Consider the following 15,163-nt stretch of genomic DNA (forward strand, 5'->3'; position numbering starts at 1 on the left):
GTTTCAAACTTTCCTACATTGTCCTGTCTTCTTCTGAGCCCTCCAAACAGTTCCAACCTCTGCCTATTACCCAGTTCCAAGGTCACTTTCAGTTTTCAGGTATCTTTATAGCAGTACCCTACTCTCTGCAGTACCAATATACTGTATTAGTTCTCACACTGCTATAAAGATACTACCCCAAACTGAGTAATTTATAAAGGAAAGAGGTTTAATTGACTCACAGTTCTGCATGGCCAGGGAGTCCTCAGGAAACTTACAATCATGGTGGAGGGGGAAGCAGGCATGTTTTACATGGTGGCAGGTGAGACAGAGTGTGTGTGAGAGCACATGAAAAACTACCATTTATAAAACCATGAGATCTTGTAAGAACTCACTATTACAAGAACAGCATGTGGGAAACCGCCCCCATAATCCAATCACTTCTCTCCCTTGACATGTGGGGATTACAGGTCCCTCCCTTGACACATGGGGGTACAATTCAAGATGAGATTTGTGGGGGACACAGAGCCAAACCATATCACACACAAAATATTTAGCTGGATAACTTTTTTAGAAATGAAAATTTCCATGTTACAAACACCCAAATCAAGAAAGAGACAAGAACACTCAGAAGTCTCTCTTGTTCTAGTCATTCCCAAAAGGCAAAAATTGTTTGGATTTTTCCCATCTGAGATTAATTTTGGTTGTTCTGGAGCTTTCTATAAATGAAATTGTAGACACGTACTCTCCTGTCTAGCTTCTTTTTGCTCAACATTATGTGTGAGATCTATTCATTTTGTGCATGTCCTGATAGTTTTGTTTTCATTGCTATATTGCAGTCTATTGTCTGAATGTACCACAATTTATTTATCTTTGTACTATTGATAGAAAGCTGGATTATTTCCAGTTTTGAGTTATAACATATATTGTTGCTATGAACATTCTTTTGCATGTCATACACACTGATTTCTCCTGGGTTTATAACCAGGACCACAATTGCTGCAAAGCTGCATCATATGTTTTGTCAAATACATAGATGCCAAATTAGAAAAAATGCAAAATTGCATGTAGTATGGGGGAACCTTTCCCTCCATTTTGGATGAGGAGTTCCTCAGAGTTCTGGACTTCATCTTAGTCTTTTTTTCACAAAGTGTTTATGGGCCATGAAGATTCTCAAAAATAGGTGGAATCAAATTGGCCGTCATAATACATGGAAAGAATTTACAGGGACAGGGGTATCTGGAGGTGCAAGGTCTCTTTTGTGGTGCCTGCTGAGATGTTCTGATCTCAGCCCTGGAGAGTCTTCCAGGCTGGGATCCAGTTAGGCTTGTTCTACCTGTCCACTCCCTTTCTTCCTCCTTCTTGGCTTTGCACTTTTTCATAATTTCTTACTTCCAGACGAGTGGGTTTCAGGGATGAGTTTACAAACATATCAATCATTTGCTTCCTGGAACTAAAAGTTCCCCACAGGCCCCTACTGCACTTGAATCAGTAAGGTCAGCAAGTGATCAACCCATTTGCAAGGGGCTATTTGTTACCTATGACTGGGGGCTAGGAGCTAAGCCTGGGCTGATGTAGCATTTGGGTAGTGGCAGAAAGAGCTCTCCACTGAAGCTCACTCCCCCTTTGGTGTGACAGTGACAAACTCCACGATGACTTCTCTTTGGCTAATCAGGATCCTTTCCAGTAGCAGCCTTGACCTCTCATTTAACCCCAGATGTAAAGACACCTCCAGTCCAGAGCACATGGATCTTAACTGCTCAGAACATACTCAGAGTCCAGAGGAAACTGCAAGTGTTTCCTTTCCTTCTCAGAAGATTTTTCACGCAATGCTGAATCTCTTTCCTGGATTTCTGGAGTCCTTTCTCCTTCAGTTTTACTCTTCCCTCCATATTCCCCCACCTTCTCTTGGGTTCCTGTCTTTATCTTGTACATCTCAGGCTGGAAGTAATATTTCCAGTGTCCTCCTGCTTCTCCCCTACCCCTCATGTTGATAAGTATCATTGCTGGAGAGTCTCATCTACTGAGAAGGGCAACCACAAGATAAAGACTGGAGGAGCTTTGGGGAAGACAGAATGGTGCCCCTAAAGCACCACTTTGATGCATGGTTTTTCTAAAATATTCCTCACCACCACAGTTAAGGGTTGGTTGGAGTGGGCAGAAAAGTCATGGAACAAATGGAAACTTCTTTTTCTAAAAAAAAAATCATTTTTAAAGTCAGATTTATTGAGGAATGTTTTATACATCATGAAATTCATCTTTTTTTTGGACCTACAGTGCAATGAATTATGAGAAGTGTATACAATTGTGTAACCACCACCATAACTGAGATACAGAACATTTCCATCTCTCTAAAAAGTGCCCTGGGGCCTTAGCACAGCCAGTGCCTCCCACCAGTCCCAAGAGGGGATCTTTTACAGTGCAAATACCCCCTAAGGAGGCCACATTAGTCAGTCTGGAATGGATGGCTGAGGATAGGTCTTTGTTTCCTCTAGATGGGAGGAATTAGGGCTGTGTGAATTGAAGATGGAGTGGCTCATGCTGAATCCAACTTAGCCCCAGGGACAAGGTTTTGGATGAAGTGTCAGGGGATTGAGACCTGGGTCTTGTGGGGAAACTGGGGGAAGCATCAACCCCAGGGGGGAAACTGCAGCTGGATGTGGACTGGGGGTTGAAAGGAGGAGCAAAACCAGAAACCAAGAGGCAGCAACTCAGCATCCCACATGGAGTCCTTTGGTTCTTTGGACTATGTCCTCAATAGTCTTAAAAGTGTCAGAACTCTCATAAGGAATATGGGCTGGGATGAAGGAAGAGTGAGCAAAAGGGGGTGGTCTGGGTGGCACTAAAGACTTGCTGGTTTCAGGTTGTGTCTGTGTGTGTATGCATGGGTGTGAGAGTGCATGTGTGCATATGTGTATGTGTGTGTATGTGTGCATGTGTGTATAAGTTGTGTGTATGAGTGTGTGTGCACATGTATACATGTGTGTCAGTGTGCATGCATGTGTGTGTGTGCCTGTGTATTCAGAGACCATGGCAAGACACTGGGTCATCTCAAGACATCCCAGCTGACCCATATTCTCAGCTGGGTAGGGAAGCTTGGGGCAAGGCCAGCCAAGCCTGGTTGGGGCAAGGCCAACCAGGGGGCTCCAGTGCAATGAAGGAGCCTCTTCCCTTTGTGCACTGGAGCCCCCAGTGCTGCTTCATCAACAAGCCCGTGCTGGAGCTGAGCAGAGCAGCATGTGCTGGGGGCTGACATCCCAGCTGCATGCTCACGTGCCATCACCCCCAGCTGGAGCAACCGCACATTCTTAGACGCTCTATGTCATGGAAAGAAAGGTGAAGTGCTCCATCTGCTCTGCTCTGCTCTCTCCAAACGTTACCACTCTGGCAACAAAACGGAGGGCACCGTGGCTAGAGACTATTTCTTCTCTTGGAGGGTGGAGAGATTCTTTTAAATCCTGGAGTCCTTGATGGTATTAAGTTTGAGGAATTTTTCAAACCATCATCAGGGAGAAGCATCTGCTAACAACCCCTTTCTGCACATAGTACTCATGGAGATTTGGTCTGAGGAGAATGACTCGGCAGGTTGTGTTTTTGTGGAATTATGCACCAGAGGAGATAAGAACATGCTTTCTTTCCCATAGCTGTTTGCTTTAATTGATGAATATGTTTAATTATTGAGCCCCTACTATGTGCAAGATGATAGAAAGCCAGAGGTAAACCAGCCAGGTAAGGTCTCTGCCCTCATGAGCTGATGGTCTGGTGGTGGTGAGCACCTGCCCAGAGCAAGGCCCTGTAGGAGGCTCTCCGATGGGCTCCAAGGTGGTTGTGACTGATTGATTGCTTCCACAGTTGTAATTAATATGCCTTTTACACAAAGACTTTGCAGCTCCTTCCATCGAGAGGTGGAGCCTGTTTGCCTGTCCTTGAATCTGGGCTCAACTGTGACTTGATTTGGCCAGTAGAAGGTGAGGAAGTAGGACAGTACCAATTGTGAACCTAGGCCTCAGGAGATTGGGTGCATATCTTCTCTTTCCTAGAACTTTGCTTCTGTTGGGTAAATAGGCTTGGACTAGTGAGCCAGAGAATGTGAGAGCCTGTGGAGAAGAGCTCATTTGTTCAACTTGAAACCATGTAAGATCAGTTGACAGTTAGCTGATTCCAAAACAGACGAGAGAGTCCAGCTTGGAATAACAGAGCTGCTTTTTCTACTCGCAGTGGCCACAGACACATAACTATGCCTAGCTAAGAGCAGCAGGGCTGCCCAGCCAACCTGCAGACATGTGAGCATAATAAACCTTGGTTTCTCACTGAGCAAGGCTGTCTGCATTCACTAATGGCTGTGCAAGGCTCTGACTTTCTGGAGACTCAAGAAGCGCCCAGTGTCCCAAAGAGCCCCTTTGAAATAGCTCCTCTTCTCTTCTTTCACCCTTCCATCCCCAGCTTTAAACCATCGCTTGTTTGAGGCAGCAAGAACCATTACCATATGTTTATAGCATTTCACAAATCATTTCACGGGAGGAGAGCAACACAGCAAAATTGGTACGATGGATATTTATTTTCCTAATGCCACTTATCAGGTGTTGGTTGTGAAAATAACCTGTCTGCTGGACTCCTCTACAGCTGGTGGAAAGGGTGGGAAAGCCAAGAGGAACATAAAGAAGAGAGAGAAGCAAGGCACTACTTTATTTTTGTAGAAGGAAAAATACTGTAGGTTTGTCCACATGGGATTTGGTGGAATGGTTCAGAAATTAGTTTGTCTGAACACTCATTTCTCCATTCATCCACTTAACACGGTTTACTTTTAATGACTTTTTAAAATAAAAATCGTGTACATTTAAGGTATACAACATGATGTTTTGATATATGTATACTTAGTGCAATGATTATTATCGTCAAGTAAATTAACATATCCTTCTCTTCACATAGTTAAATTTTGTTTCTTTTTTGTAGTGACAGCACCTGAAGTCTATTCTTTTAGCACATTTCTAGTATACAGTATAGTATTTGATATGGTTTGGCTCTGTGTCCCCACCCAAATCTTATTTTGAATTGTATTCCTCATAATCTTCATGCGTCTTGGCGGAACCTGGTGGGAGGTGATTGGATCATGGGGGCAGTTTCCCTCATGTTGTTCGTGTGATAGTGAGTTCTCACAAGATCTAATGGTTTTATAAGTGTTTGACAGTTCCTCCTGCTCACACTCTTTCTCTCTTCTGTCGCCATGTAATACGTGCCTGCTTCCCCTTTGGCCGTGATTGTGTTTCCAGAGGCCTCCCCAGCCATGTGGAACTGTGAGCCAGTTAAATCTCTTTCCTTTATAAATTACCCAATCTCGGGAATTTCTTTATAGCAGTGTGAAATGAACTCATACAGAGTTATTACTTAAAGTCCTCATGCTGTGCTTTGGAGCTCTAGATTTATTCATCTTACATAGCTGTGACTTTGTACCTTTTGGCCAACATCTCCTTCTATATTCCCCACCATTCTACTCTCTGCTTCCATGAGTTTGATTTTTTTAGATTCCACATATAAGTAAGATGCTGCAGGATTTTCTTTATGTGTCTGGCTCATTTCACTTGGCAAAATGTCCTCTGGGTTCATCTATGTTGTCACAAGTGGCAGAATTTTCTTTTTTAAAGCTGAATAATATTCCATCACATGTATATGTATATGTATATGTGTATATATATATATATATAAATATATATATATTTCTCACAATTTCTTTATCCATTCATCTGTGGGCAGACACTTAGGTTGTTTCCTTATCTCCGCTGTTGTGAATAATACTGCAATGAACATGGAAGTGCAGGTATCAGTTCGAGATACTGGTTTCATTTCCTTTGGATATATACCCAGAAGTGGGATTGGATTGCTGGATCATACACTAGCTCTAGGTTTAATTTTCTGAGGTATCTCCATACTGTTTTCCACAGTGGTTGTACCAATTTACATTCCTATCAATAGTATACAAGGGTTCCCTTTTTTTCACACCTCTCCAACACTTGTTATCTTTTGTCTTTTTGATAATGGCCATCCTAATTGATGTAAAGTGATAGCTCCTTGTGGTTTTGATTTCCATTTCCCTGATGATAGTGATTTTAAGCATTTATTTTTCATATACCTGTTGGCCATTTGTAAGTCTTCTTTGTAAAAATGGCTACTCAAGTCCTTTGCTCATTTTTCAATAGAGTTATGTGTTTTTTTCTATTAAGTTGTGTGAGTGCTCTATATACTTGGGATGTTAACCTCTTGTCAGATATGTGGTTTGCAAATATTTTCTCCCAACCCGTAGGTCACTCATTCATTTTGTTGATTGTTTTCTTTGCTGTGGAGAAGCCTTTTCATTTGATGTGACATAGATTTCTTGAGCACTTTCTATCTACTGGGCAGGCGTTAAGCCTGTGAAGAAGGTGAACATCATTTCTGTCCTCCTGAAGCTTATGTTTCAGACAGGTGGACATCACTGTGTAAAAACAAACATGGCAAAAACTTGCAGAGAGACATCTGGAAGGCTGCTGGACTGGATGAGTTCCAGGGAACAGGGTAATGCGGGGATGCAGGCATGTGAGGATGCAGGGATGGAGGCCAGGCTGCAGTGGTGACCACTGATGGCTGCTCTGCACCTTCCCCCCATTTTGCAGCTCTAATATCCTGATTTCCTTTAGGGAAAGAATCTCTTCCCTCTTTTGTGCAGTCATGATTGGTTAAATACAAGTGCCTGCTTCTCCTCAGCCTCAGAACGTCAGATCCTCTCTTTCTTGGGACTTTGAATTTTGAACCCACTGATGCAAAAAATATAACCCAGAATTAAGGTGCAGTCATTCCAGTGACAGAGTCCTGCTGCAGCTCTTAGTCACTTCTGCTATTTACACCCCCAGAACTCTCCTTGTCTCTGTCCTTTCCTGAGAATAAGTCACTGGTCTTTTCTTTGATTCCACAAATTATCTGATAAGCTTCAGATATATTTCTTTCCTGGGTAAACTAGTCAGAATCAACTTCTGTTGTTTGCTACCGAAGAAATCTAGCTGGTTCAGTTGCCTTCATGGGCCCTGCTTAGCTCTGTCATATACTCTCTTATGTCAATGTTAGTGGCTCTTTCGGTGCTGGCCCAGAGTAGGGCCTCCAAACATTCTTATTACTTCTCTCTGTGTGTGCTTTCAAAAGCCAATATACTCCTCATAGAATCATTTTATGAATTGTGCTTTAGTGCAGAAGTTAGCAAACTTTTTCTGTAAAGGGCCAGCAGCTTGAAACAACATCCATTTATTGGTTTCAGTTGACCAGGGAGTAGACATGACTTAGCTGGGTACCCTGGTCAGAGTCTCATAAAGTTGCTATCAAGTGGGTGGCTGGGCTGCATTCTTATCTGGAGGCTTGAGTTGGGAAGAAGTCCTATCCAAGTTCATATGGTTGTTGGCAGAATTAAGCTCCTTGAGACTGTAGAATTGAGGTCTTCAGTTCCTAGAGGCCACCCACAGTTCCCTGCCATATGGCCCTCCCTATTGGGAGTTCACATAATAACAGCTTGCTTTTTCAAGGCTATCAGAAGAGTCTCTCTCTTCAGTCTGCTAAGACAGAGTCCCACACAAAGTAGCATAATCAAGGCAGTGATATTCAATCATCTTTGCCATATAACATAATCCAATTCAATCTCTTAGCCTGCACCAAGAGATTTTTATAAGGATGTTACTTATGATCTCACTTTACATACTCTTTATGCTAAATCTTGGAATTTTTTTTTCTGGTAGCTGTGTTTTTCTTGAGCAGCTGGCTGGTTTTAATCTCATGAACATTATAATATTTAAAAAATAAATTTATTGAAGAAAAATATATTTCAATATATACAAGTTTAAAAAAACAAACAAAAAAGATGCTGAACACTGATTTTTGAATTTGATTGGGTTTCTGTCTTCACTTTGTCTGCTGGGGAGCTCAGGGCTGCCAAAGTAGAGCCATCCATACTAAGTGTGAAGGACTCCATGGTATATATTTCCAGTATTTGCCTTGTTCTTGGCTCCATGTATTAGTCAGTTTTCACACTGCTGATAAAGGCATACCCAAGACTGGGCAATTGACAAAAGAAAGAGGCTTAATGGACTTACAGCTCCACATGGCTGGGGAGGCCTTACAATCATGGTGGAAGGTGAAAGGCATGTATCACATGGCAAGCAGACAAGAGAAGAGAGCTTGTGCAGGGAAACTCCCCTTTTTAAAACCATCAGATCTTGTGAGACTTATTCACTATCACAAGATAAGCATGGGAAAAACCTATCCCCCTGATTCAATTATCTCCCACCAGGTCCCTCCCACAATAGAAGGGAATTATGGGAGCTACAATTCAAGATGAGATTTGGGTGAGGACACAGCCAAATCATATCACTCCACTTAATGTTCCAGTATTGATTTCTCTTCTTTCTCTCCAACATAATTCATGTGATCTTCCTGCTTTGTGTGTATCTAAATCTTAAATCCTCTCTAAATAAGGTGGGGAAAATGTTTGATAAAAGAATAAAGTGTGGTCCTTTAGTACGTGTGGTGCATTGGAATGTGAACAACACCTATACTTAAACTAGAACAAATAGCAATTCAGTGGAAGGACCTTTAAGTTCTTCTCTTATGATTTTAAGCATGAGAAGAGAGTTGAAAAATTTGCCCATGGCAAATATTGCTGGTTTCTTCTTCTGGATTCCCAAGTCTAGGTTTGGGGAAGAGGATTAATCCCAGCTCATGGGCATTGCAAGCTACACTGTGCTATGTCTAGGTGGGGTTGGGCTGGGGCAGGTATCATGGCTCAGTATTTTGAACCCATGAAATCACAAGCTACATCTTACAAGGGTGCCATTGTGCCTGGTACCTCAGTGGTGATATCACTGCTGGGCTGTCTCCCTCCAAGCGTTCTCACAGCCTGGGCAAGGCAGCTGTAGAATGGTTCTCCAGTGAAATCATCTGGCCCAAATCATGGCTGTCAGCCTCACCCTGCACACCCAGACCCCATCCTAATCTCCCAGCAGGAGGTGCTTGGGGCAAGCTGGCTGCCTTAGACACAGTGATGCTGGGCCTGCTGGCCTGAGGGAGCTTAGCTCAGGTAGCCTCCCCAGAGAGACCTGGCCCTTCCCAAGGAGCTGGATCTTGAGGCCAGCTTTCCAAGGCCAAGGGTTGACATCAGCTGCCATTCCCTTTCCAAGCCATGGATGCTCTGGAACATTGTAAGTTTCCTTCATTGCAATGTGGATTATAGATGTGTGTATAACTGAAATGATATCTCAAGTGTCTAGCATAGTGCTTGGCGTATAGTATGAATGAACTAAAAACAAGCTCATTTATGGGAACATATATTAACACATGGCTCCTAACAAATGGAAGTTTCTTTTATCTAGCAAATATATACTGATTTGCTTAGAGAGGCAGTATCACAGGATGGTTAAGAGCAATAGCTCTAGAGACAGGCTGCCTGGTTCAAACCTTGCCTCTGATGCTAACTAGCTGTGTGATCCTGAGCACATTACCTGTGTTCCTCTCTTCTCTGTGTTTCCTTGTGTATGAAATGGGACTAAAATAGATACTGAATCTCTGTTATGTCCTTGCTTTTTTTCTTGGTTCGCTCTCCCTTTGGAGAAGCTAGCTGCCATGTCAGGAACACATGCATGTGGTGAAAAACAGAGACTTCCAGCCAACAGCCATGTGAGCGAGCCATCTTGGAAGTGGATCCTCCAGCCCCAGTCAAGCCTTCAGATGACTGCAGCTTTGGCCAACATCTTGACTGCAACTTCCTGAGAGACCCTGAGCAAGAATCACACCATGAAGATGTTCCTAGTTTTCTGATTCTCAGAAACTGGGTGAGATAATACATGTTTGCTGGTTTAAGCCACTAAGTTTTGGGATAATTTGTTATGCAGCAATAGATAACTAATACAGATTTTGTGTCTGTGTGTGTGTGTGTGTGTGTGTACAAGATGAATATGGCTTCTGCAATCATGGAGGTTAAATTCTAGTGGAACATAGGAAGGAGTCAGCTGACAGTACCAATACAGTGTGGAAAGTGCTATGGGAAAGCACAGGGTGCCATGGGAGAACATAGAAGGGGCTCTGGGTATAACTCGAAAGAGGTGATGGTCAGAGGAGGCTTCCTGTACTCAGTTACATCTAAGGGGCATCTTTTTTTTTTAGACAAAGTCTTGCTCTGTCACCCAGGCTGGAGTGCAGTGGCACAATCTCTGCTCACTGCAACCTCTGCCGCCCGGGTTCAGGCAATTCTCCTGCCTTAGCCTCCTGAGTAGCTGAGATTACAGGCATAAGCTACCACACCTGGCTAATTTTTGTATTTTTTATTAGAGACAGGGTTTCAGCACGTTTGCTAGGCTGGTCTCGAACTTCTGACCTCAAGTGATCCACCCGCCTCAGCCTCCCAAAGTGCTGGGATTACAGGTGTGAGCCACCGCACCTGGCCAGTTGCATCTTGAATGGTGAGCAGAGCTGGTCAAGCAGGCAAGTGGGTGAGGGGAATGAGGAAGGGCATTTCAGGAGAAGGAACAGCATGTGTGAAGGCCTGGAAGTGAGACAGATGGCAAGCAAAGGTGAGGGTGGGAAAGGGGCCAGATGATATTAAGCTTCAGGCTCCATGATAAAGGAGTTTGGATTTTGAGGGGTTTTGGGCAGGTTAAGATTGTGTTTTAGAAATATCAGTCTGACTGTGGCATGGAGAATAGAGTGGAACTAGAAAAAAATGGGAACCTAACAATTATTTCCATTTATATGTTCTATGATGATATTATATTATCTGATATACATAGATTTATTTTTTTAAGTAGAGGTCACTCCTAACATATGAAAATACTTGCTTTATTTAAAATAATTTTAAGTGAGGATTTTCTCATGTTATTGTTAGCAAATGAAGTCTAATATGATGACACATGATGTAATTGAACATACCCCAGTAAACTTAACCAATCCCCTGTTGATATTTTTATCTTTCACTGTTATAACAACACTGGGATTGACATAAAAAGGGTCTCCCAGAATCTTGCACAGTGGGTTTTATTGTTTGGTGTATTCTAGTAGGGAGCTGAGGGTCTGTAGTGGCAGGATTATATAGAGGAGGCGGCAGATTGAGCCCTAACTACCCAGTATATTGGTGACATCATCTCTGGTATTTTCTGAGACATTCCTAATTTGGAACATTCCGCCTCATTGGGGTCATATATCCTGAGTTTTTGTTTGGAAAATATTCTCCCCTCTCCATGCCATGAACTTCATGCTTCAGCAGTACTGACTTGCTTTTCATGTCTCATGCCTGCTCTGCTGTTCTTACATCCTGCCTTTGCCCACACTGACCTGTTACTGGAATGCACCCCCTCCTCTTTGTCTGTCTACCTCCTTTCCATCATTTCTTTAAGACTCTTCTGAGATATCTCCAAGAGGGCTTTCCTGATCTTGCTGCACCTCTCCAACCCAGTGCCCTGGACTTACTTCTATTCCTGAACTTAGCACAATATATCAAAATGATCATTTTGTGGTTCTCCCCAACTCAACCATGAACTCCTCAATGGTAAATGATCATGAGTTAAAGAACAAAACAAAACTGCTCTATTACTTTATATAATGACTGGAATACTTTGGGCATTGAGCAAAATTTTACTGAAAGGATAAGTGAGTCAATGAGCCCTGATGGAAAAGGTGAGTAGTTGGATTGTCCAAGGCCTGGGGTTTTGCTGGATAAAGCTAGCCCAGTTAGGCCAGGAAATTGAAATTGCTAAGAGGGATAAAGTGATGGACCATGGTGTCTTTGTTGGACAGGAAGAAAGTGAAGCGAGGAGGAGCTGGTAGAGAGAAAGTAGAGGAGTCAAGGACATGAGGGTTCTGTGCATTTGAGGGACAGGCGTGGTGAGGGTAACACCCCACCTGGCTGAACTGACAGATGGTAGTTCTCAAACTCAACCAGGCATAAGCATCATCTAGGGGCTTGCTAAAAAGGCATATTTCTGAGTACCTCTTTAGTGAGTCTAACTCAGTAAGTCTGAGGTGGGGTCTAGGATAGGCATATTTAAGGAACACCCCAGGAAGTTATCATTCAAGGGGTCTCTGCCCCACTTATGAATACCTTCTGAAATGTGAGGCTTTGGGGAAAAAGTAAGATGTCTGATTTTAAGACTTCAGAGGTGGAGATGTGCTTCCTGAAGTCAGGTCCAGAAGTGGCCACAGGAATGCATGATTGGGACAGGAATGCATGGAGGTAAAGACCAAGGTCAAAAGGTGTAGTGGTTTATCCTCGTGCATGTAATAGTCACCTAGGATGGTGGCAACACTTAGGGGAGGAAGGACTCAGCACCATGTGCCAAATCTTCCATGAACCAGAGGGCTGTAGGATGATCTCCCTGATAGGGTGGAAACTTTACAAACTAATAACTACAGTTCTTGTGTGTGAATGCCTAACTGTACTGTGGGAGGAGCCTGTATGTGGCTGAGAAGAAGAAAGCGGGATCTGCTGGAACCTTTTTCTTCCCAGCATTTCTAAGGCTGTAAGCTTGCAGGGGAAGGGCAAGCAAGTGACTGCAAGTGGTGCAAAAGGCTGACAGAGCGTAATCATGACCACAGATGAAAAAGGCCCACTTGGAAAGCCACTTGGAGTTGAGACTAGAGAAGAGGCTCAAGAAGTGTTGATGCATCCCACCACACAAACAGTGGTGTCAACAGAAACTATCCTTGGTCAATAATCCAAGTATCTCAGGTGTGACATCATTGAGATTTGAGGTGCCACAGGTGCCAGTTAATCATACTTCTTTCTTCCAATTGATTCTAATCAATCTGAGAAATAGAAATGAGTGATAAATAAGGGTTCAGATTCCATATTTATTACCCAGAGTTGGATTGGAGAATATGGCTTAAAACAGAAGCTCAAATTGGACTTTCTACTTCTGCTCCTCCAAATCTAGTGCCTAGACTCATCCCTTATGAGGTGAGTTAAATCTGCAAAGCCAGTCTTGCCCCATCAGCAGCATCCTGGAGGAAACTGCCCTGCCCCACGCCTCATCCATTGCAGGGGAGTGGTGGCCTCCAGGCCTGCCTCTTCATGCGGAGATCCACCCCTGGTTAATGCAGCTCAGTGGATGAAAGGCTCTGCCCGGATCGCCATGGCATTAGGTCACCACTCCTGCCCTGAGGAGGCACAAGAGAGGAGGTGAAGAGAATGGCTGTCTGAGTGACCCACAGTGTTTGAGGCAGTTCCCACTTTATGGACCAAGCTGTGAGAGAAGAACAAAAGCTCCTTGTAAACTCTGAAAATGTAGGAGAGAAACCACTGTAGAGAGGGAGTTGGGCCCTCAAGAGAAGGGTCTTAGAGGATGGGAACATGGTGCGATGTCTGGCATTTTACAGCTCCCTAACACTGTTATCTACTGGATGATTTCTTCAATTTTTTTTGAACCAGTAAAGTCCTCGGTTTTGGATGCAGCAAGCATGACGTCAATGAGAATGCTCCTCACAGATTCCTGATTGCATAACGTGTCATTGACTGAGGGCTCTGCTGCTGGGCTCTGAAATTCGTCAGTTTTTGTGCCAAAGTTGCGCCTCACAAAAACAGCTCCCAGCCAGTGCCTGAGTCCAGTGATGGACCATGGGGTCTGATATGGTTTGGCTATGTCCCCACCCAAATCTCATCTTGAATTGTAGTTCCCAGAATCCCCACGTGTTGTTGGAGGGACCAGGTGGAGATAATTGAATCATGGGGGTGGTTTCCCCCATCCTGTTCTCGTGATAGTGAGTTGGTTCTCATGAGAGCTGATGTTTTTACAAGGGGCTTCCCCATTCACTGGATATTCATTCTTCTTTTCCCAGCTGCCATGTGAAGAAGGACATGTTTGCTTCCACTTCTGCCATGATTGTAAGTTTCCTAAGGCCTCCCCAGCCATGTGGAACTGTAAGTCAATTCAATCTCTTTCCTTTATAAATTACCCAATCTCTGGTTTGTCCTTATAGCAGTGTGAGAATGGACTAATACAGGGTCTGTGTTGGGCAGGAAGGACATGAAGAGAGGAAGGGCTGGTAGAGAGAATGCAGAGTAGTCATAAGACACGAGACTCCTCTGATGGTCGACTTTGCCTTGAGAACTCAGATGACCTTGCCAGAATCTTCTTAGGTAGCTTGGAACTCTAGAACATTTCTACTCACCCTTCTTCCTTCTCCCATTCACTCAAGGCCAGAGCTGCAATGTGATCTGACAACTCCCAGCCTTACAAGGTTCTCTTCCGATTTTCTCTCACAGGGATTTTCCCTAATAAAATCCTTACACATTTAATCCTGCCTTAATGACTGCTTCTTGGAGGACCCAGACTAACACAGCAAGTCAAGTGGGAGGGATGTGGTGGCTAGGACACTTATCGTACTGAGCAAAACCTGCCTCAGGGAGTGGCAGCTCTGAGAAAATGCAGGAAAGCGAACCAAACCACTGGTTACTAAGAGCAAAGATGTGAGATGTTGTGAGAGTTTACACAGCAATAATGATGTGCTGGGTGGGATCCGTTCATTACCTCTGGAGGTCCCTGCTTTATAGATCAGAACCTGGGGCTCAGTGAAATTAAGCACCTGGACGACGATCCTGTAGCTGCCAGGTGAGGAGCCCTCAGGTGAAAACTCAGGACCCTCTGGGCTCCAACTTTTTGTTCTTTCTGTTGTTATCAGTGGCAGAAAGAGCTGCCCTCAGCGGGACAGGCTTCTCAGGATGAAGAAGCAACCAGGAGTCTTGACTGGCACCTGTCGAGTGGCATTTAGGTGCACTGGTGTCCATAAATATCTCCAGATATAAATAGTTACCCTTTATGCCACTCCTGCTAAAGTGACCACTGAGCACTTAAAACTGGTTTTACTAAGGCCCTTAACTCAGGTCAAGATCAGAGTTAGCAGATGCTATCATGGGCCAGATCAAAGTCTTGATCAAATGGCTGATTGGTAGAAACATTAAGGCCTGCTGCCAGTGAAAGATTATCTTTCTCTCTTTAATCTCATTCAACTAGGCAAGTCAGCTCAACTTGGAACATATATCCAGAATCTGCCTGCTTCTATTTGTTGCCATTGTCCATGTCACCATCTCCTCTTGCCTGCAGTGAGACCAGTTAGTGGCCTTCTAACTGGTCTCTCTGCTTCTGTTCAGCCTCTTCCAGCTGATTCTCCACATACAACCAAAGTG

The 15,163-nt window shown here is 43.7% G+C and overlaps 1 long non-coding RNA gene across 1 annotated transcript in view; it reads left to right on the top strand.

The window, feature by feature from the left end:
• LOC101137671 (uncharacterized) overlaps nucleotides 1–14,434 on the top strand; it is a 106,194-nt gene extending 91,760 nt beyond the window's left edge. The window contains exons 4-5 of the long non-coding RNA XR_008670332.2: nucleotides 9,604–9,821; nucleotides 13,816–14,434. This is a non-coding gene — a long non-coding RNA (uncharacterized lncRNA). The remainder of the gene's footprint in view (nucleotides 1–9,603; nucleotides 9,822–13,815) is intronic.
• The last annotated feature ends 729 nt before the right edge of the window (nucleotides 14,435–15,163 follow it).

Source organism: Gorilla gorilla, chromosome 10 (assembly GCF_029281585.2).
Source record: "Gorilla gorilla gorilla isolate KB3781 chromosome 10, NHGRI_mGorGor1-v2.1_pri, whole genome shotgun sequence".
Taxonomy (NCBI): domain Eukaryota; kingdom Metazoa; phylum Chordata; class Mammalia; order Primates; family Hominidae; genus Gorilla; species Gorilla gorilla.